The 21,099-nt window shown below is 43.2% G+C and overlaps 1 long non-coding RNA gene across 1 annotated transcript in view; it reads left to right on the top strand.

Annotated features, from left to right (window-relative positions):
- Nucleotides 1-21,099, top strand: part of LOC138789759 (uncharacterized) — a 38,305-nt gene that overhangs the window by 11,085 nt on the left and 6,121 nt on the right. The window contains exon 2 of the long non-coding RNA XR_011362788.1: nucleotides 11,680-11,786. This is a non-coding gene — a long non-coding RNA (uncharacterized lncRNA). The remainder of the gene's footprint in view (nucleotides 1-11,679; nucleotides 11,787-21,099) is intronic.

Raw genomic sequence — 21,099 nt, 5'->3', positions numbered from 1 at the left:
GATTTCTTATTGGCAGATCTAGAGGTCATTACCGCAGGCTCCTCTCTCCTGTTGGCTCAACAGTAACTGCGGGCAAAATACATTCATTAGCTTTTATGTAACTAGCAGAAAGAGATAACCATTCTCCACAGTAGAACTTTACACCTTGACGGAATAGCAGGGGAAATACTTTGATTTGGCATAATTAATCATTCACAGTCTATACCTTGGTTCTGCTTGAGTTCTATAGCAGCCTGCTAGCTGACACCGAGGCAGCAATCAGCCCCTTCAGTGCTCCAATCTCCCCCAAGTTCATAGGAGTCCCAGAGCAATGCACTCTCTGCTCTGACCTGAAAGGGGAGAGACAATAAGACGCCATAAGCTCCAAGTGCGCTTTTGTTCAGTTCAGACGCCATTCCTGGAAGACCCAGCAGGGATCAGTAAAGGACAGCGGAGCGACAGCGCCGGCCGTAGGAAGAGAAGGCGACACAGCCCCCCCCCCGGGACCCCCCAAAAGGGGAGCCCCGCGGTAGCCACAGCACCCCCCCCCCCCCCGGCCGACTGGCACACCCAGCCACCCCCAGCCTCACCCCCCCATCAAGTTCAGGTGCCAAGGCATCGTGATGCGCCAACAAAGTCACTTTGCTGAGAGTTTTGAGCTATTCACGTCCCGGTAGTAGGAGCATTAATCTCACGCCGCCTAGCACCACAATTCAGGAAAAGCGTTTTTCGTCAGGCCCCAGTGGTGGAGCCATTTTATTGGTCCTTAACAGCACGTGACTCCGGGGACCTTCCAACGCATTGCCTGCTGAAATCCCCCGAACACACACAGCTGGTCTGACCGCTCTGGACTCCAACATCGTCCGTGAGTCCCAGCAAAGGCATCCCGATGCAAGCTCCCGGCGCCAGACCCCACCAGAGATCCGCCCGGGACAACAACGCCACTCAGGCAGGTATGTAGCCACATCATGTCCATCACAACGGGTCCTCGTCGGGCTAGAGCAGGAAGAGAGGGCCTCGGATCGGGGCGGCTTGGACGGAGAAGAGAGGAGAGGGAGGAGGGAGAGCAAAGCCTCCAGCAGCGTGCGTCCTACGTCATGACGCGCCGCCCCCTGGAATGAAAAAAAAGAAGCAGATTGAGTCAGCCATAGGCAGATACTAAAAGATGAGGCAGATACTTGTCAGTTGGCTCTGAGGTGTACTGCATGCTGGGAAATGTATGTAAATGTATGTAAATCTAGCTATAAACTGGCTTTTAGAAAAACATGTAGCTCAGGAATGGTGGCAGCTAGAAAGATGGGATATGGATAAAAATGCTAAGGGGAACTTGGTTAGTAAGACCAGCTATGTTTGGGAGAATTTCATTTCTTAGCTCTTTAACCCCTTAAGGACGGGGCCAACTTTCTTTTTTGAGTTTTCGTTTTTTCCTTCTTGTGTTTAAAAGGCCATAGCACTTGCATTTTTCCACCTAGAAACCCACGTGAGCCCTTATTTTGTGTCACTAATTGTACTTTGCAATGACAGGCTGAATTTTTGCATAAAGTACACTGCGAAACCAGGAAAAAATTCAATGTGTGGTGAAATTGGGGGGTATTTGTTAATACGCCATTCACCCTGGGGAAAAAACTGACTTGTTATGCATGTTCCTTAAGTCGTTAAAATTACAACGATATATAACATGTATAACTTTTCTTTTATCTGATGGCTTGTAAAAAATTCAAATCATTGTTAACAAATATATGTTCCTTAAAATCGCTCCATTCCCAGGCTTATAGCGCTTTTATCCTTTGGTCTATGGGGCTGTGTCCGGTGTCATTTTTTGCGCCATGATGTGTTCTTTCGATCGGTACCTTGAATGCACATATACGACTTTTTGATCACTTTTTATTACATTTTTTCTGGATTTGATGCAACCAAAAATGCACAATTTAGCAATTTGGGATTTTTTTGCGCTTACGCCGTTTACCGTGCAAAATCAGTAATGTGATTAATTAATAGTTCGGGTGATTACGTATGTGGCGATAGCAAACATGTTTATTTATTTATTTATTAATTTTATAACATGGGGAAAGGTGGGTGATTAAGACTTTTATTAGGGAAGGGGGCTTTTTATTAACAACAACAATTTTTTTTATTTTACACATATACTATTAGCCCCCCTGGGGGACTTCTAGTATATGCACTCTGATCTCTCATTGATCTATGCTGTATATAGTTATACAGCATAGATCGATGAGATCGGCACCTGATTGCTTTCGGCTGCTGCAGCCGAAAACAACCCAGTGCCGAGCTGGGGTCAGCGCAATTTTGGCGAAGACGCCGGCAGGTAATAGACAACGTCCCGGAGGAGCAATCTCCGCCACTAGACACCAGGGAATGGCTGCATACGGTAATTGGATGCAGCTGTCAACTTTTATCAGACCGTGCCCGCTAATAGCTGCGATCCCGGACTACACGCGGCACCCGGGATTGCGGCGGTTCAGAGCGAGGTCGCCGCTGATCCAACTTCAATGGACTTAGTAGTGTGTGTGTGTGTGTGTGTGTGTGTGTGTGTGTATGACCTCCCTACAATGCCAAAGCAGCTCCCGATGAGGCAGCAGATGTTTTCCTGAGGGATCTCCTCCTAGACCTAGATTAAAGCATCAGTAAACTCCTGAACAGTTTGTGGTGCACAATGGCGTTGGTGGATGTCCCAGATGTGCTTGATTGGATTCAAGTCTAGGGAGCGAGCATGCCAGTCCATAGCATCAATGCCTTCATCGTGCAGGAACTGCTGACACACTTCAGCCACATGAGACTTAGCAGTCACACCTCAGAAGGGACCCAGGGCTCACTGCACCAGCATATGGTCTCACAAGGAGTCTGAGGATCTCATTTCAGTACCTAATGGCAGTAAGGCTGCCTCTGGTGAGCACAAGGAGGGCTGTGCAGCCTTCCAAAGAAATGCCACCCCACACCATTACTGACTTACTTCCAAACCGATCATGCTGAAGGATGTTGAAAGGATCAGAACATTCTCCATGGCTTCTCCAGACTCTTTCATGTCTTTCACATGTGCTCAGTGTGAACCTGCTTTCTTCAACAGGGTGCCAATGTTGAAGCTGCCAACCTTGGTGCCCTCTGGCAAATGCCAGTCATCCTACATGGTGTTGGGTTGTAAGCACAATCAAGACTTGTAGACGTCAAGTAGTCATATCCCCCTTCATTCAGTCTATTTTTCACAGTTTGAGCAGGCACCTGGATATTAGGGGCCTGCTGGAGGTCATTTGGCACTGCTCCTCTTCTTCCTCCTTGCACAAAGATGAAAGTAGCGGTTCTGCTCCACGGCCTTGTCAATGTCTCCTGGTGTACTGGCCTGTCTCCTGGTATCTGCTCCATGCTCTGGACACTATGCTGACAGACACAGCTAACATATCTGCAACAGCTTTGCCTTTCTAGATGCACTACCTCACAAACTTCTGTAGGTTGTAGACACCGCCTCATCCTACCTCTAGGGAGGGAGAACAATAACAAAATGCAAACTAACTAAGTAATGGTCTATGGTCACCATCTGCAGAACCACTTCTTTATAGGGGTTGTCTTGCTTATTGTCTATCCTTTCTACCTGTTGTCTGTAGCAGGGAAATACAAATTGCCATTCCCCCCAGTTTCTTAACTACTTTTTTTCACACTATTTAGAGGCTTATGGGTAGTGGCTGTTAGGTTCAGTGGTAGTGTAGCAAAATTGCAGAGTGGTCAGGGCAAGGCTCCCCCCCCCCCCAAAAAAAAAAAAAAAAGTGTTGTTTTTCCTCCCATCCACTTCTATAGGTGGAGAGAATTGCCAGAAAAAAAATATCATGTCTATACGCATGTTACATGATAAAAGAATTAAAGGGGTTATCCAGCGCTACAAAAACATGGCCACTTTTCCCCCTACTGTTGTCTCCAGTTCAGGTGCAGTTTGTAATTAAGCTCCATTTACTTCAATGGAACTGAGTTTAAAAACCCCACCCAATCTGGAGACAAGGGAGGGGGAAAGTGGCCATGTTTTTGTAGCGCTGGATAACCCCTTTAACCCCTTAACGACATCGGGCGTAAATGGTACTTAGCGCAAATGGGCGTAAATTTACGCCCGATGTTTCCCTGATTGCTGTGTGTTCACACACAGCGGTCGGGGGAGATGGCCTGCTATAATGTATAGCAGGCCATCTCTGCTCGTCGGCACGGGGGGTTGATTAACCCCTCCCGTGCCGACGATCGCTGATATAGGCTGATCAATACAGATCAGCATATAGCAGCTAAATTCAGCTTTCCGGGTCATCGGTGACCGGTGACCCGGAAAGCACTGGCGATTGGTGCTGTCCGAGACAGCACCAATCACCATTAGTGTCCGGGGAAAAGATGGCGTCGATGCCACCCCCACGATCGCCGTGATAGGCCGGCCAGTACCGGCCGGCCCATCACGGCGATCAAACCGTTAAAAAACAGTGTCCCCGGGATCTGCACCTCTCAGCTAGGTAGCTGAGGGGTGCAGAACAGGTGTGTATAGTGTAGGTGCACTATACTCACCAGATCTGGGCGTCCGGAGCAGCGATCGGGTCCCGAGCGTCCTCGCGTCTTCACTTCTGGGTTCGATCGGGTCCCGTCGGCAATTTCCGGCTCTTCGGGCTTTTCCGTGGCCCCTATCTTCGGCAGTCTTCGTCAGCTTCTCTGTACTGCCCCTAGCGGCTGATCAGTGAATATCATTCACTGATCAGTTGCTTTAGGTTAAAAAAAAGTTTTTTTTTTTACTTTTTATTCGCCCTAACACCGCTGAGTGCTGATCAGCATCGCACGTAAGTGCGCCGCTGATCAGCAACTCCTCCTTTTTGGCGTAGGGGCGTTTTCCCCCCTATATCCTACCGCCACTGTCTGCTGATAAGTACCGCACACAAGTGCGGCATTTATCAGCAGCTCCTTTTTTGGCGTAGATATTTTTTTCTTACTGTCAAAAAAACGTAAAAAAACACTACACTACACCACACTACATGAAATAAAGTTTTACACTACACCACTACACATTTACATACCCCATATACTAGTCCCGGTATAAAGATGGCCCCCAGGGTGTTTTCGGTGTCGGACGCATACGTTATTATTGCCTCCAACACCGAAACAGCCAGTGAGGATGAATGGGGGGATCCTTCTTTTCTCCATTCATCCTCATCATCCTCATCATCCAGTGACATGTCTGGGGGTAGCGTAGCGTACGCTGCCCTCCAGACACGTCTTTTCCGCCAGTACCGTCCCAATAAGAGATTACGGTATGGCATGAAATTCTCCAAACTCTGTAATAGTACCTCAGGGTACACTTACAGATTTAGGGTACGTGCACACTGCGGAATGGCGAAGGATAACCCTTTGTGCATTCCGCAGCTGGCACCCGCCGGCGGACTGATGGAGGCGCACGTCTCCGCCCGTGTCATAGATTCCATTCTATGCACGGGCGGATTCCGTTGTCCGTCCAAAGAATGAACACGTTCATTCTTTAGACAGAGGGCGGAATCCGCCCGTGCATAGAATGGAGTGTGACATGAGCGGAGACGTGCGCCTCCATCAGTCCGCCGGTGGGTGCCAGCTGCGGAATGCACAAAGGGTTATCCTTCGCCATTCCGCAGTGTGCACGTACCCTTAGAGTGTATGATGGAAGGGACACCCGAATCCAGCCCGCAGATGCCCCCCCACCGCATCCTCGGAGTTAGTGGGAAGATCGTTCGGGAACTGATCTTCCCACTGCTGGATAAAGGTCACCATTTGTACGGGGATAACTTTTATTCCAGCACCCCCTCTTCCAGTCCCTCGCTGTCCGAGCTACTGTAGCTTGCGGCACGGTCCAAAAATATCAGAAGTAGTAATAGAGCCCTAATATTTAGCAGCCATGGAGCGGACCCAGCGCTTCTGGATATGACGGACCCCGTATCGCACCAGGAAAACATTTTCCAGGTGACGTCCCCCACACTGGAAAACAGGAGACCCCAGAAGAAGTGCAGAGTGTGGCGTAACAGGGGGATCAGGAAGGACAACATTTTCCAGTGTGACACCTGTCCTGATCACCCCGGCCTCTGCATACTGGATCGCTCCAAGGCGCACCACACGTCACTTGGGTTCTACATTTTCTAAATTCCTTCCCTTATTCCTATTTCAGGGGTCACGTTGATCCAGGGATTATTCTGATCGCCATTATGGAGTCGGGAAGGAATTTTTCCCCTGTGATGAAGCTATTGTCGTCTGCCTCACAAGGGTTTTTTGCCTTCCTCTGGATCAACACAGGTGGAATTTGATGGACACCTGTCATTTTCAACCTTATAAACTAATAATTGGCCTAATACCCCCAAATAAATTAGAATTGTCCCTTTTCCCCAGCTAAATAGGTATGGCCACCATTCCCATTAGAGGATGCCATGATGCAATTACAAAGCCTCTGTGCGGCCAGGACAGTAGAAACTCCCCACAAGTGACCCCATTCTGGAAACTACACCCCATAAGGAATCTAACAAGGGGGGCAGCGGGTATATGGCCCCCTGGTGACGGCCACATTTGGGCCGTGAAATTGAAAAAAATAGTATTTTTTATTTTCACGGCACATGTTCTACACATGTGCCCATCACCAGTGGGGTCCATATGCTCACTGTACCCCTTGTTAGATTCCTTATGGGGTGTAGTTTCTAGAATGGGGTCACTTGTGGGGGGTTTCTACTGTCCTGGCAGCACAGGAGCTTTGTAATTGCGACATGTCCTCCATCCTCCATTCCAGCCTCTAAATGGCGCTCTGTCCCTTTGGTCGCTTGCCCTGTGCCCATACAGCAAATTATGTCCAAATGTGGGGTATTTTTGTACTCAGGGGAAATTAACTTACACGTTTTGCATTCATTTTCTTTTTTAACCCCTTGTGGAAATGGAAAATCAAGGCTAGACCAACATTTAGTGTAAAAAATGTTAAATTTTTACACTAAATCATTGATCTTGTCTTGATTTTTTCATTTTCACAAGGGGTTAAAAGATAAAAAAACACAAAATGTGAAAATGAAATATTACATTTTTTGCACTATAATGTTGGTCTAGCCTTGAATTTTTCATTTTCACAAAGGGTTAAAAGAGGAAAAAAAGCCACAAAATGTGTAGAGCAATTTCCCCCGAGTCCGTAAATACCCCACATGTGGACATAAACCGCAATGTGGGTGCAGGGCAAGCCTCCGAAGGGAAGGAGCGCCATTTGGATTTTGGTGGTTGGATTTGGCCAGAATGGATGATGAACGCCATGTCGCATTTACAGAGCCCTCATGCTGCCAAAACACTGGAAACCCCCCACAAGTGACCCCATTCTGAAAACTACACCCCTCAAGCAGGGGCATAACTAGAAATGGCTGGGCCCCATAGCAAACGTTTAATTGGGCCGCCCTCCCCCTTCCCGACTGACCACTAAGCCGTCAAGTGTAGTCATAACTGCATAACGGCAAGTGCTTGTCAGGAGTTCTTACAGTTAAAAGGACATTTGCAGAACCCAGGAGGCCCACTCAGCCACCTGGTGTTGCAAATGATGACAGTTCTGGAGGCCCAGTGTATTGCAGGAGTGGGCGACAGGGCCCCCTGATGTGGTGGGCCTCATAGCAGCCGCTAAGCCTGCTACAGTGGAAGTTATGCCCTTGCCCTCAAGGAATCTAACAAGGGGTGCAGTGAGGATATGTACCCCTGGATGACGGGCACATATGTGCCGTGAAAGTGAAAAAATGAAAATTTTCACTTTCACGTCACATTTTTCTACATTTGTGCCGTCACCAGTGGGGTCCATATGTTACTGCACCCCTTATTAGATTCCTTGAGGGGTGTAGTTTCCAGAATGGGGTCACTTGTGGGGGGTTTCCAGTGTTTTGGCAGCACAATCGCTTTGTAAATGCGACATGGCCCTTGAAATCCATTCCAGTGAAATCCAGCTTCCAAAAGCCAATTGGCGCTCCTTCCCTTTGGAGGCTCGCCCTGCACCTAAATTGCGCTTTATGTCCACATGTTGGGTATTTCTGTACTCGGGAGAAACTGCGCTACATGTTTTGTGTTTTTTTTTCCTTTTATCCCTTTGTGAAAATGAAAAATTGAAGGCTAGAACAACGTTTTAGTGTAAAAAATAAATTTTTCTTTTTTCACGCCATATTGTTAGGAAAATCTGTGAAGCACCTGTGGGGTCCAGATGCTCACCGCACCCCTTGTTATATTCCTTGAGGGGTGCAGTTTTCTAAATGGTGTCCCTTTAGGGGTGTTTTTTAGGTTTTGGCACCCCAGAGCCTCTGCCAACCTGAAGTGTTACAGTCAGAAATGACCAAATATAACGGAGCCATTGAAATTCACTAGGCGCTCCTTTATATCTGAGGCTTGTGGTTGCGTCAAATAGCGCAATAGGGCCACATATGGGGTATTTCTATAAACTGCAGAAACGGGGCAATCAATATTGGGGTGCATTTCTCTGGTAATAAGTTTATAAATATGAAAAATATTGGATTACAATAAAATCTCTGCACAGAAAATTAAAATTTTCAAATTTCTTACGCACTTAGCTTTTATTTCTGTGACTCTCCTAAAGGGTTAAAAAACTTTCTGGATGTGCTTTTGCACAGTTTGGGGGGTGCAGTTTCTGAAATGGGGTGCTTTGTGGGGCTTTCTAACATACAGGCCCCTCAAATACACTTCAAACCTGAACAGGTCCCTAAAAATATCTGATTTTGAAATTTTACTGAAAATTTGGAAATTTGCTGATTATGTTTTACGCTTTCTATTGTCTAAAAAAAAAAAAAATGAAATATAGTTTAATAAATGCCACCAACATAAAGTAGACATGTTGCTAATGCTATTTAATATATAATTTATGTGGTATAACCACTTTCTGTATAAGCAAAAAAGTTTCAAAGTTGGAAAAATGCATTTTTTCACAATTTTTCACGTTATTTGGTTTTTTTTTCATAAAGATTTGTTATAAGTATCGACAACAATTTACCAGAAATGTAAAGTACAATATGTCACGAGAATACAATCTCGGAATCAGACGGATAGGTAAAAGCATCCCGAAGTTATTAATGAATAAAGTGACACAGGTCATATTCATAAAATTTGTCTCTGTCATTAAGGCCATTTCAGGCTCTGTCTTTAAGGGGTTAAAGGGGTTATCCAGTGCTACAAAAACATGGCCACTTTTGTACCACTCTTGTCTCCAGATTGGGTGGGGGTTTGAAACTCATTTCCATTGAAGTAAATGGAGCTTAATTGCAAACTACACCTGAACTGAAGACAAGAGTGGGGCACAAATGGCCATGTTTTTGTACCGGTGGATAACCCCTTTAAATGACCTGCTTTAAGAAAATGCAGGAAATAAAACCAAATAAAAAAAATGCCTATACCAATACATTAACTTGAAAAAATGGCTAGTAATTGTTTTAGGTAAAAAAAAAAAAATTCATTTGCATTGTACAAAGATCATATTATAAGTTCTATAACAGATGCAAGGAATCAGATTGTATTTTTACAATTTTTTTGTTGCATTTTTATGCTATGGTAAACTGGTAATCTATTAGGTTTGTTTTTTCAACTGAAAATTTGAGTGTCTTGGAAAGTAAATGACAAAACTGTCAGAACTTTCAGTTCTTCCATATTTTAGGAAGTGGGTATGGGGAATGATGATGGCTCCTCTGTCTGTTACATGCAACAAGTATATAAAAGTGCAGATGGAACAGAATCTCTGGGCGGTGTCACCGCACAGAACCTGGTGGAGTTTATATATAGACACAAGTTAGATGACAAAGCAAGAATACAAGATGAGCTTATCTGCTGGGCTGTTATTTGCTTTAAAGATCAAACTCTAAAAGGAAGGCAATTTCTAAAATGCTCTGAGATTATTAGTTATCAGTGCCTGTTTATTGCTCCAAATACAATCCCTTTGCAGCGATGTGGTGGCAGCAAGCAGTGGGCTGCTAATCTGGAGTGCTGGGACCCAGCTTTTCAATGCACAGATCTAAATTAATTGCATATTGGGCCCACTGGCTCTCTATATCAGCAATTCACTGTGCCAATGAGCCACTGCTTTGTTCTGGGTTATTGATGTGTAAAGGATCCTTCCTGTGGTTATTTTGCCCCTCTTCAGCTAGTATTAATAAACAGATCAATACCACCCAGCTCCTCAAGGGTTGGCCACAAGTCTCTCCTTGTTAGTTCTAAAGATCAGTGGGGGCAGAACACACAGAAATATTGAAATGTCTCTGACGTGTCAAAAGTGCGTACATATGACAGAGAAGCTTTAACACGATCACATACAGTGGTAAATTGATATGGACTAAAGTAAATGGTGACAATCTCCATACAGCACTGCAGAATATGTTAGCACAATAGAAGTAACAGAAATTAAGAAATATTGAGCATACAATGCAAAATGATGCAGAATGTGACCATTTGTTATGAGAATGCTCTATTGAACATTGGATGCATTTCACAGTAGGTCTTCTTGTACCCCCTGTGAACTGGTCTCCCAGGGGTCCTGGATAAAGTTGCATTCTCTGCACCCCTGGAGACCATGTGAAAGATTCAGTATTTACAATGTATGTTCAGTGGCAACCAGGGGTTCTTACCTAATGCATTTAAATAGGAAAGAGCAACACAGGCAACTTTATCAGTACTTTCTCTGAACACTATTTCTTGTGTGAGCTCTATAAATAGATGGAATTGCTGTTAAATGTTATTGCTATCATAAGCATCTAAATCTAAATGATAAATGGCTGATGTTCAACACTAAAAATAAAATGTAAGTTGGCATGAAGATACAGTTTTGAAAGTTTTACTGGTGCTGGAACATTTGTGAGATTGTGCCGCAAGCAGACAAACACTGGCTGAGACCTTACAGACAGGCATGTTAAGTCAAAACCCCCAAACTGTGTCAAAGTTCTGTCACTCACCAAAGTTTAGATGGAACAGGACAATGTTGAGCAAACTCAGACTTCCTACACTGTGCTTGACCAGACAGCTTTCGTGTTTATGACCAGATGAAGTTCTAGACAGACGACACAGTGGTGCTTTTGTCTTGTCCATCTTTTTAGTTAATGTTACACTAAGGGTATAAACCCACACACCGTATATGCAGCAGATATGCAACAAATACGCAGCAGATTTGTTGGTACAGATTTGATGCTGTGTTCAGTTATTTAGATCTAATCTGCTGCGATTTTGCTGCGATTTTGCTGCGAGTTTGCTGCATATCGCAGCAGTAAATACGCTGCATATACGGTGTGTGGGTTTATACCCTAAAACAAACTTTTCGAGGTGTTTTTCTATTTTGCTTGCATGTTTTTATGCATATTTGAAGTGCATTTTTAAAACAATTTTAAAACAAACCCAACAACCCAATACAATAAGTGCAGACATGTAACTTCTATTTTCCTTATTTGACACATATTTCAAATGAAAAGAACAAAATACACTGTATAAACTACAGCATTTTTCAATGAGATCAATAGGATGTAATGTGAGCGCACTATATATGTATACTGGTGCAGAATAAACACGTACTCTGCCCCAGACAAACATTTGTAGGTACTATTAAAGATTAGTTCTACACAGCCACACAGTATTTTATCGCTGTTTTTCTAATTCTGAATTTCTCTCCTAAATACAGTAGTGGTGGAGTTGATAGATCCACATGTTTTGTTTCAGGTCCAACACAGACCTTTCAGTCTGCCCTCTCTTTACATCCGTGTTTTTTGTCATGGTACTTCTACTAAAGGCAATGAATTTCACTGCTCCGGATGGCATCACAGGAGGTAAGCATTATGGCAGTGACTGTGACACAACCCTATAACACTAAAGAATTATCCTCTTGGTGTAGTTACATCAGAGCTTGTGGTTAGGTTATATTCATTGCGTTCTAATGTTTTGCAAAATTCATTTGTTGCTCTTATACAATCCTCATAAAACTATGCATTACTTTTATCATGACCCCAATTTGATGCATGACCTATCTTGGAATGATCCCTTGCCGCAGAACAAGCACAGCAAACTTTTTTCAGAAGAATTATTTGAGCTCTATAACCACTCCTTAAGTTCACGGGAGATTGACATAAATGATCGTTACAGACTAACCACAAAAATGATGGACATACAGTAGTTATTATCTTTTGCCTATGTATGAGTAAGAGGTAGTGTTGAGTGAACTTCATGAAAGTGTCTGTGTTCGGCAACTTCTCTGAGCCTGAATGCTCAGCATTTTACTCTCCGCGTCTGAAAAAAATTCATGCCGCCCATGGGAGTCCCAAGAGACTTTCATGACGTTCGCTTAAAGGGGTAGTGTGACGGTAAAGAATTATTCACAGACTAACACACATTACAAAGTTATACAACTTTGTAATGTATGTTATGTCTGTGAATGGCCCCCTTCCCCATGTCCCACCACCCCCACCCGTGTACCCGGAAGTGTGGTGCACTATACTCACCCGTCTCCGATCTTCAGCGAGTGACGTCTTCTTCGGGCGGACGGCGAACAGCTCCGACTGTCCCGAATGCTGGCCGCCCTCTGCAGCGTCATCCGATGCTCAGCCGCGATTGGCTGAGCATAACTGTGCTCAGCCAATCGCAGCTGAGCACAGTTGTGACGCGGCGGAGGGGGGACTGGCGGCAGCGACTCGGCCGTCCGTCCGAAGATGACGTTTGGCACAAGATGGCGGACGGCCCTCGACACGGATCAGGTAATGTATAATGCACCACACTTCCGGGTACACGGGTGGGGGTGGTGGGACACGGGGAACGGGGCGATTCACAGACATAACATACTTTACAAAGTTGTATAACTTTGTAATGTGTGTTATTCTGTGAATAATTTCTGAGCGCCGCACTACCCCTTTAACACTAGTAAAGGGTTTTCTGCTCAAAACAGACTGATGTACTTTCCAAACGATAGCTCATTGGTCACTCATTGCCATGCCCTCCCCCAGCACCTGCACTACACAGTGAACGGGGGCAGAAGCAGTTGTCTCTATTCACGGTGTAGTTATCGGAACTGGTTACTGAGCTGAGCTGCAGTTATATGTCACAACCACTACACATTGAAAGTAAATAGAGACATCTGTTCCTGGTCCTGTTTACTGGCACCCCAATGATCATTGACTAATTATGCTGTGGATAATTCATCAGGCAACTGTGCACTGCGCTGAAAATCCCTTTAACACTTTTTTCCCAGATGTAGTGTCCTAGTACAGAAGTCACTAGGTTTTTTACTGCCAGTCAGAATGTAACCCTCTTAGGTGTCACATCAAGTGCTGGCAGCAGTGTTTTCCACTCAAGCCACTAGGTGTCTCCCTACTGTGCATAGCTGCAGTCTTACAAAGGTTTAGCTGTGTTCATCCAATCACAGATGGCCCCACTCTACTCTTATTGCACTCTCTTACCCTTTATTTCTATGGGTAGATAGTTGTGATCTAGCTAGAGAAGGGAGAGGAATGTCCAGTCTAGGCTAGACTTGTACCCACTATGCAGTGCTAAGCTTCAGAAGTGGGTAACTGGAAGATTAGGACCAACTCTTGCCTACGCCGAGAATCTTTTTAGTCAGGACAGTCACCCCCTAAGGAAAGTAGGAGGGACTGATCCACAGTAAAGTAAAGATGCTGAGAGCTAAATTACCTTACTGAGGTATGCTCGTCCACCTGGGGAAATCTTCAGTGGAAGCTTAACCTAGAGACAGAGGCCTAGGACTCTTACTACCTCACAAAGCGGTCTCTGAACTTGTGTAGGCAGAAGGCGGTCTAAAGTCTGTATTTTTGTACTAGCACCTATGAGCAGTTGTCTCTGTGTATTCTGTATTGCATTCAAGATATTTCCAGTAATGTTCAACTCCTGTTTAAGTGCAGGACTCGGTGCCCATGTGTCCGCAGGTGGGTGTTACCGCTCCTGGCCACAGTGACAAGTTGCCCCTAAACACCAGAGCCCACCAGCTGCGCACAACACCTAAAACCAGCAACCGGGCAACAGTACAGACATTGTAAACGTCCATAAATGTCTAATCTCTTACTAGCCTATATATTATAACGTGTGCTCATGTACCTCTTGTATTGTGCAAAAATCTCCTATGTTTGCGACAAGAAAGTCAAACTGTAATTTTCCTGCAACTTCCTGAGCTTGAGACACAAAGTAGTGGTGTTTATAAGATTCGGAGTCACACATAGATGGGTTTTCATTGTGTCACACTTTTGTTGTCATACAGAAAAAAGGATTATCTTTTATATTTCATAGTGTTTTTATATTTTCTGCAGAATTATTAAATATCCTAACTGAGAATATATTCATTTAAAGTGAAGCTTTTGTGGCCAGTCAGTGCACACTTAAGGGCCATTTTCTTAAACAGTTTAAATCTACTGTCCTGAAACAGGAGGTCGCCACATCATTTAACTGTGAGCACTCATTATGAGCCTCACAGTTAAAGAGCCAGAGCAGACTTTTCCGTGCCAGGCACTGCAGTCTCTTAATGTACAGTATAGCGTAGTGGCAGGCCACACAGTTTAATCAGTTTAATCAGCTGCAGTAGTCTGGACGCCCCCTTACCTTGCAGCCCGAAGGCTGGCCTTTCCTGTCAGCATGATCCTTGCATGGCATCCAAGCAAGTGATACAAATGATCATTGAGATCAGCCCCTCCAATACCAAGAAGTGCATGTTCTCTTTGATACGTAATTTGGTACAAAAGCCCAGTGTGGTCGAGCCCTATCACTGTGTAATAACACCCCCGTGCCCTGTAGTCAATGCTCACTATATTGATTGACAGACTATTAGATTATGTTCACACATAGCGTTTAATTAGCATTTGAAATTGCTAATTTTAAATCTATTTTGACAAAACTGTGGCAAAATAGCGCTATTTTACTGCAAATTGTGCAATTCTTAGCAAAATAGTGCTAATTAATGCAAATTAAACTCTATGGGGGAGATTTAACAAAGGGGTGTAAAGTAGAATTGGCTCAGTTGCCCCTAGCAACCAATTAGATTCCACTTCTTCACAACTTCCTTGGAGAATGAAAGGTGGAATATGATTGGTTGCTAGGGGCAACTGAGCAAATTCTTCTTTACACCATTTTAATAAATCTCCCCCTAGGTGTGAAAATAACCTCAGCTGTCTTCTCTGTAGCCCCACTGTCTGAAACCTTGCACTGCCACTGTAAAGAATACCTTTGACATCTGGGGGGTATTGTATACAGCCGGGAGAATTGGGGATTTCAGTGGATGAGCTGGGCCAGTTTTCCTGGCTGCCTCTTTTACCACTTTGTGCTGTGAAGTAAGGCTGCCAGGAGAAAGTGTAATTAAATAGACACTGTCACCCCCTTTTTGCATTATGACTTCTCTACACAGGTGTAAAGGATACATTTTGTATTTTTTATGCCTCATTTTATATCATACGTCATTGTGCTTGTTTCAGTCAAAAGTGATCTTTTGTCATCTGTGGATTGTGCTACCTGGGCTGGGCTTTATGGCGGCAGCACCACTTAGCCCCGCCCACATTGCCACTGTAGGCCCCGCCCCTCTGCAGTGTCATCAGCGCATAGGCCCCACTCCCTTGGCGGCCATTATTATGGTCCGACCTAGAGGGGGTGGGGCCGAGACCTTTAGGCCAGCCCATTCTAATGACCATTGAGAAGGTGGGGCCTACATAGCTATGACATCACATAGGGGTCTACGGCATTGTTGTAGGTGGGGCTAAGTGGCGCTTCGGTGGAGAAGCCCCACCCAGGTGGCACAATCGCAGATGATAAAAGATAACTTTTAATTGGAACAAGCACCATGACGTATGATTTAAAATAAGGTATGAAAACTGCAACATTTACCCTTTACACCTGTGTAGAGAAGTCATAATGCAAAAAGGGGGTGACAGTGTCACATTCATTCAAATGTGCCAGGGGTATTGTACACAGCAGCTGCACAAGATTTCAGGAGGTGGGGCTATACAGAAGACAGCTAACAGGCGGTCAGTCAATGAAGTGTGGACCTTCATTACAGAGCATAGGGTAAATCTTATATGGAGGGACTAGACCATGCTGGGCTTTTGCAGCCCTGGGGAACGAACGCCCCTTGGGTGTTATGATCTGATTTGCTTTTCAAAGAAAGCATATGTCTGGGCTGGAGGGGCTGATTTCTGTAAAAACATATCAGCAGAGGGTGAGGAAATCTTTTGTACCATGTGCTTGGATGGTATGCTAAAATCATGCTGACAGAACCGCTTGAAAGAGTCTGACTGATTCTGATTATAGTATTGTCCAATGTATACCGTGGATACCAGAAGCACAAAGGCTTTAGAATGTACAAATTATAAACTCGCACACTATAAGGGACTATTATTCTTTCCCTCACCATATAGCAATAAGGTATTTCCTGGGCAAATCTTTACAGAAATTGCTATGGTATAACTAAACAGCATCATATAAATAGCATATAACTAAATAGCATCATAAAACCTGGTGACAGGATATTCTTAGTTCAATACTTCTATCTATGGATCAATATACAACCTGTAAAGGATCTTTGAACCGAATATGGATTTATTAAAAAAAAAAAATAATAATTAAATAGCCCCTAAAGTTCCAAAGTCCGATGTATTTTTGCAGGCAGGGTGTGATTTTAGGCAAACATGTGAACGCCATCATCTGGCCTATAATCACTGATTAACCTCTGATGTTACCCCGGTGTGCACTAAACCTGTCAAGCGACAGCTCCCCTGGAAGCGGAGTGACTCATAGGTTTGCAACTGGACGCACACAAAATGTAAGCCATGAAATTCAAAACTGCAATTATTAAATAAGTGCAGCAAAGCCCCATAGGTATAGCAGAGGGGAACAATGGGACGTATTCTGTCCAACTTGGCCGTAGCGTTGATCTGAAAGGAGACTCATATACTGGGGTATTTGAAATAGATACTGTGGTTTGATCACAAGACTTGAACTTGTCTTGTTAGCTCGAAGGCATGCACGAAACCGAGATTTGATTTATCTTGTGTTCCATAAAAATAAAGCGTCTGTGCATGCATTAAAAAAAGGTTATAGAACTGCACAGGCTGAGGTTATGTTCACACAGCATCCAAGGCTATGTTCACACAACGTTTTTTCTGCTCTGTTTAAAATGACGTCCATTATTTTGAGTCTAAAATAACGGACATTATTTAGCTGTTTGGCCTCCTCTTTTTGCACATTATTTTAGTTTGGAGTTACTAATTGCCCTTTGGGTGTGTCTTAATGGAAAAGTCCATTGAATTTAATAGCAAAAACTGAGAAAGAACGGTAACAAAAGAAAACCGGTGTGTACACTACTAATAAAAAAAAGTATGCTGTTTGCAAAAGACGTCCGAAAACAATGATCGTTTCCATTATTTTGACGCCCGCGGCAAAAACCTCCGTTATTCAATACACTGTGTGCACCGTCTTCCCATGGACTTCAATGCATTGCCATTGCAGTCAAATAAATCGGACGTTATTGTAAATATGAAAATCGACCGCCTTTTCTTTATTTTTGACGTTGTGTGAACATAGCCCAAAAAAGAAAAAAGGCGTCCGCTTTTTGTGTTTGTGGGCTTGTCTAAAATGTATTGAAGTCTATGGAATAACGGACGTCTTTTTCACACATTGTATTGAATAACGGACGTCTTTTGAGCCGGACTCATTCAACACAATGTGTAAAAAGACGTCCGTTATTCTATAGACTTTAATGCATTTTTAGTCAAGCCAATTAAATGATGCAATAACGGACGTAATTTTAAACACAAAAAGCAGACGCCTTTTTCCTTTTTTGGACCTTGTGTTAACATAGCCTGACACAGGCTTGTCTGCTGGAATAACGGTGAATGTTTTACATCAGTGGTGTCAAACTCAAATACACAGTAGGCCAAAATTAAAAAATTGGACAAAGTCGCGGGCCAACCATGATAATTATTGAAGCACGAATGCAGCGGTCCTGGCACTGCCAGACCAGCGTGCGTTGTTCCTGGCACTGTCAGTGGTGTCCGTCTCCCAGCCTCGTGCACTATGATAAATTGCTATGAAATGATTAAAGTGTCACTGTCGTGAATTTTTTTTTTGCAGAAATCAATAGTCCAGGCGATTTTAAGAAACTTTGTAATTGGGTTTATTATCCGAAAAATGCATTTTTATCATGAAAAAGCAGTTTGAAGCTCTCTCCCCTGTCTTCATTGTTCTCCTATGGAGAGAGCTAAAGAAAAGACCAAAACAGGACAACAAAGAGTTAATCTACAAATCCCTCACGAGATATCTCCTGTGACAGTCACCAGTGACCTGTCTGAGCTCGGATTACAGCTGTCACCCAGCTCTGTGCCTGTAATCCTCTGTTATCTGCTTTCTGCTGCCGGCTAACTCCCTCCTTCCTCCTCCCCCCTCCCCTCTCCCTAGAACAGACAGGGTACGTCTCCTGCAACAAGTCACAATTTTCAGATTTTTCAGAGTGGATGAAAAAGATGAAGGAGGGGGGGACCTGGGAAAAGGCTTTTTACATGCAGATAATGGCAGATTTGGCTAATAAACCCAATTACAAAGTTTCTTAAAATCGCCTGGACTATTGATTTCTGCAAAAAAAAAAAAAAATACGACAGTGACTCTTTAAACCCCAACCCATATAATAGCCAATCCCCCAAAAATTGCCCCACATATTAGCCAGCCCCCCTAATAGTGCCCTAATAGTAGCCAGCCCCCCAAGTGTCCCATATAGTAGCCAGCCCCCAAGTGTCCCATATAGTAGCCAGCCCTCCCCCATAGTCTCTTATATAGTAGCCAGCCCTCCCTAATAGTCTCATATAGTAGCCAGCCCTCCTCAGTAGTCTCATATAGTAGCCAGCCCTCCCTCATAATCTCTTATATAGTAGCCATGGTGGGCCAGATGTAATTAAAACTCTGAATTGCCTGAGGGCCAAAAATAATGGCACCATGGGCCAGATTTGGCCCGCGGGCCAGAGTTTGACATGACTGTTTTACATGATTGCTGTAGGAGATTTCAATTCCATACAGTTTTCTACATGAGTAGTTTAGGGAATTGCTAGTTTTTGTATTTCTTAATACAATCTTTAAGACTGTATCAAACTGTGCAACCATTTTGTGTTGTATCAATGCAGTGAACATAAAAATAAATGAAGCAACTTTCCAAGTAATCTTGATTTATTTTATTGATCCTGATTAAAATTATTTTTGATTACAGTTTCTGTGGAGACTTGTGTTTACTATGGTACCAGACTACAAACTATCACTGTGTAGTCTGATCCTGCACTCATACCTCATACTTTAAATGAACACTATTTGTAAAGGAACTTTATCTGTGTAGATTTATAGGAGCATATTTTGGGGTAAAGTAGCTGATTTCTCAACATCTAAGATCTTGGGAAACGTAGGGAAGTTACCAGTAAAGCCAGAAGAATGTCTGTTATAGATTGATTACACATGAAAAATGTTTTCTATGCCTGTTCAAGTTTTTGAGGAATCTGTATGCTATAGAGATCTCTGGAGATCTAATATTACTTTTTATAATATTGTAAAATGCATGGGTAACAGACAAATCCTGCATTAACAGGATTAGGCTAGGTTCACATTATGTAAAAATTACATCTGTGTTTGAATACAGCAACTGTCATGGCGCAAATAACGTCTGTTATTTACACTTTGATGGCCATTGTCATTCAGTGGAAAGGCGGTCAATCAAAGAAGACAGGAAAAGTTAAATGTTATCAACACCGAAATTTGATTTTAGTTCAGCTCTGTGTTCAGCACCATGGACAACACACTAAACACATCAAATAACTGTACTTCACAGGGCATGTTCCCAGCTGGTGCTGCAACCTTTTAAACTATATTTTCCCTCAGTTAGCCTTTTATTCATTTATATTGATACCTTTTCATTGGAACATAGTACTTCCCGTGCTTTAATCTTGAGTCAATCTAAACTAGTAAAACTAGTAAAGATTGAAACTTTAATGTGATTATTTTGTTTAGGTTATGTTCACACATAGCCTAAACTTTTGTTCAGAATTTTTTTTAACCAAAATTAGCAGTGTAACTGAGAGGGCAAAATTATAATGGGTAAATTTGCACAGTTCCTGTGTTTTCAATCCACTCCTGGTTTTGCTTGCAAAAAGACTGACCAATAGACTAATGGAAATACCTTAAAGATATTCTGAAAAGCATAAATAATAGCTGCTGGTATGAATAAAATGCCATCTGCCTTGCATAACTTCCCTTCTGTTTTCAGACACTGGAGGTGCAGGTTGCAATCGCCCTATAACACAGCCAGAGTAACTTTATTTCCCTTTGAGGATAACAATAATAATATATAGTAATAAGAGAAAGCACCAGCACAGCAGGGATTACCTTCCAATGAAACATGCTTTTTGCTGGCATGCAAAGGGTGAATACTTGTAGGTAGATGGAATAGGTAAGAGTCTATGTGGGGTCCTCAGCTAACGATACATAGTCTTCAACTTTATAACATCTTAAAGTAGAAAAATAGTGGCACTCACCACATTTGCAGTAATTCCGAAGATCCTTTATTAATAAAAATGAAACATCATAACAGCAGTTGAGACGCCAGTGAATACCAATGTGTGTTGCCGGCAACACACATTCCTTTTTACTGGCATCTTACTTGCTGTTATGACGTTTTGTTTTTATTAATAAAGGAACTTTGGAATTGCTGCAAATTTGGTGAGTGCCACTATTTTTCTACTTTAAGATAATAATAATAATAATAATAATAATAATAATAATAATAATAATAATAATAATAATAATATTAATTGTTGCAGTGACATGCAGTGAATTTCACTATTCATTTTTGGGTCTTTAGATGTAAATTTCTTTAAAATGACGAATACGATCGAATCCAAAAATACTTAGCACACCTGTCACTGCCAAGGGCTTCAAAACGCAGTTTTAACAGAGTCTGTGCGCAAAGTGGTTTGGCCTGTATTAATTGCAGAAAAGTTAGCTAGAAGAAGAATAAAGAATACAAATTACAGTATAGTGCTTTTTCCAGCACTATAGCAAATGCTTGCGGAGTTGTAGTGTCAAGCTGATGCATGTTCTGTACCTGATGCTCACAGCTACCCACAG

The sequence above is a fragment of the Dendropsophus ebraccatus genome, chromosome 4 (genome assembly GCF_027789765.1).
Source record: "Dendropsophus ebraccatus isolate aDenEbr1 chromosome 4, aDenEbr1.pat, whole genome shotgun sequence".
Classification (NCBI taxonomy): domain Eukaryota; kingdom Metazoa; phylum Chordata; class Amphibia; order Anura; family Hylidae; genus Dendropsophus; species Dendropsophus ebraccatus.
The sequence above is the reverse complement of the archived record's forward strand: the minus strand, read 5'-3'. Positions and strand labels throughout refer to the sequence as shown.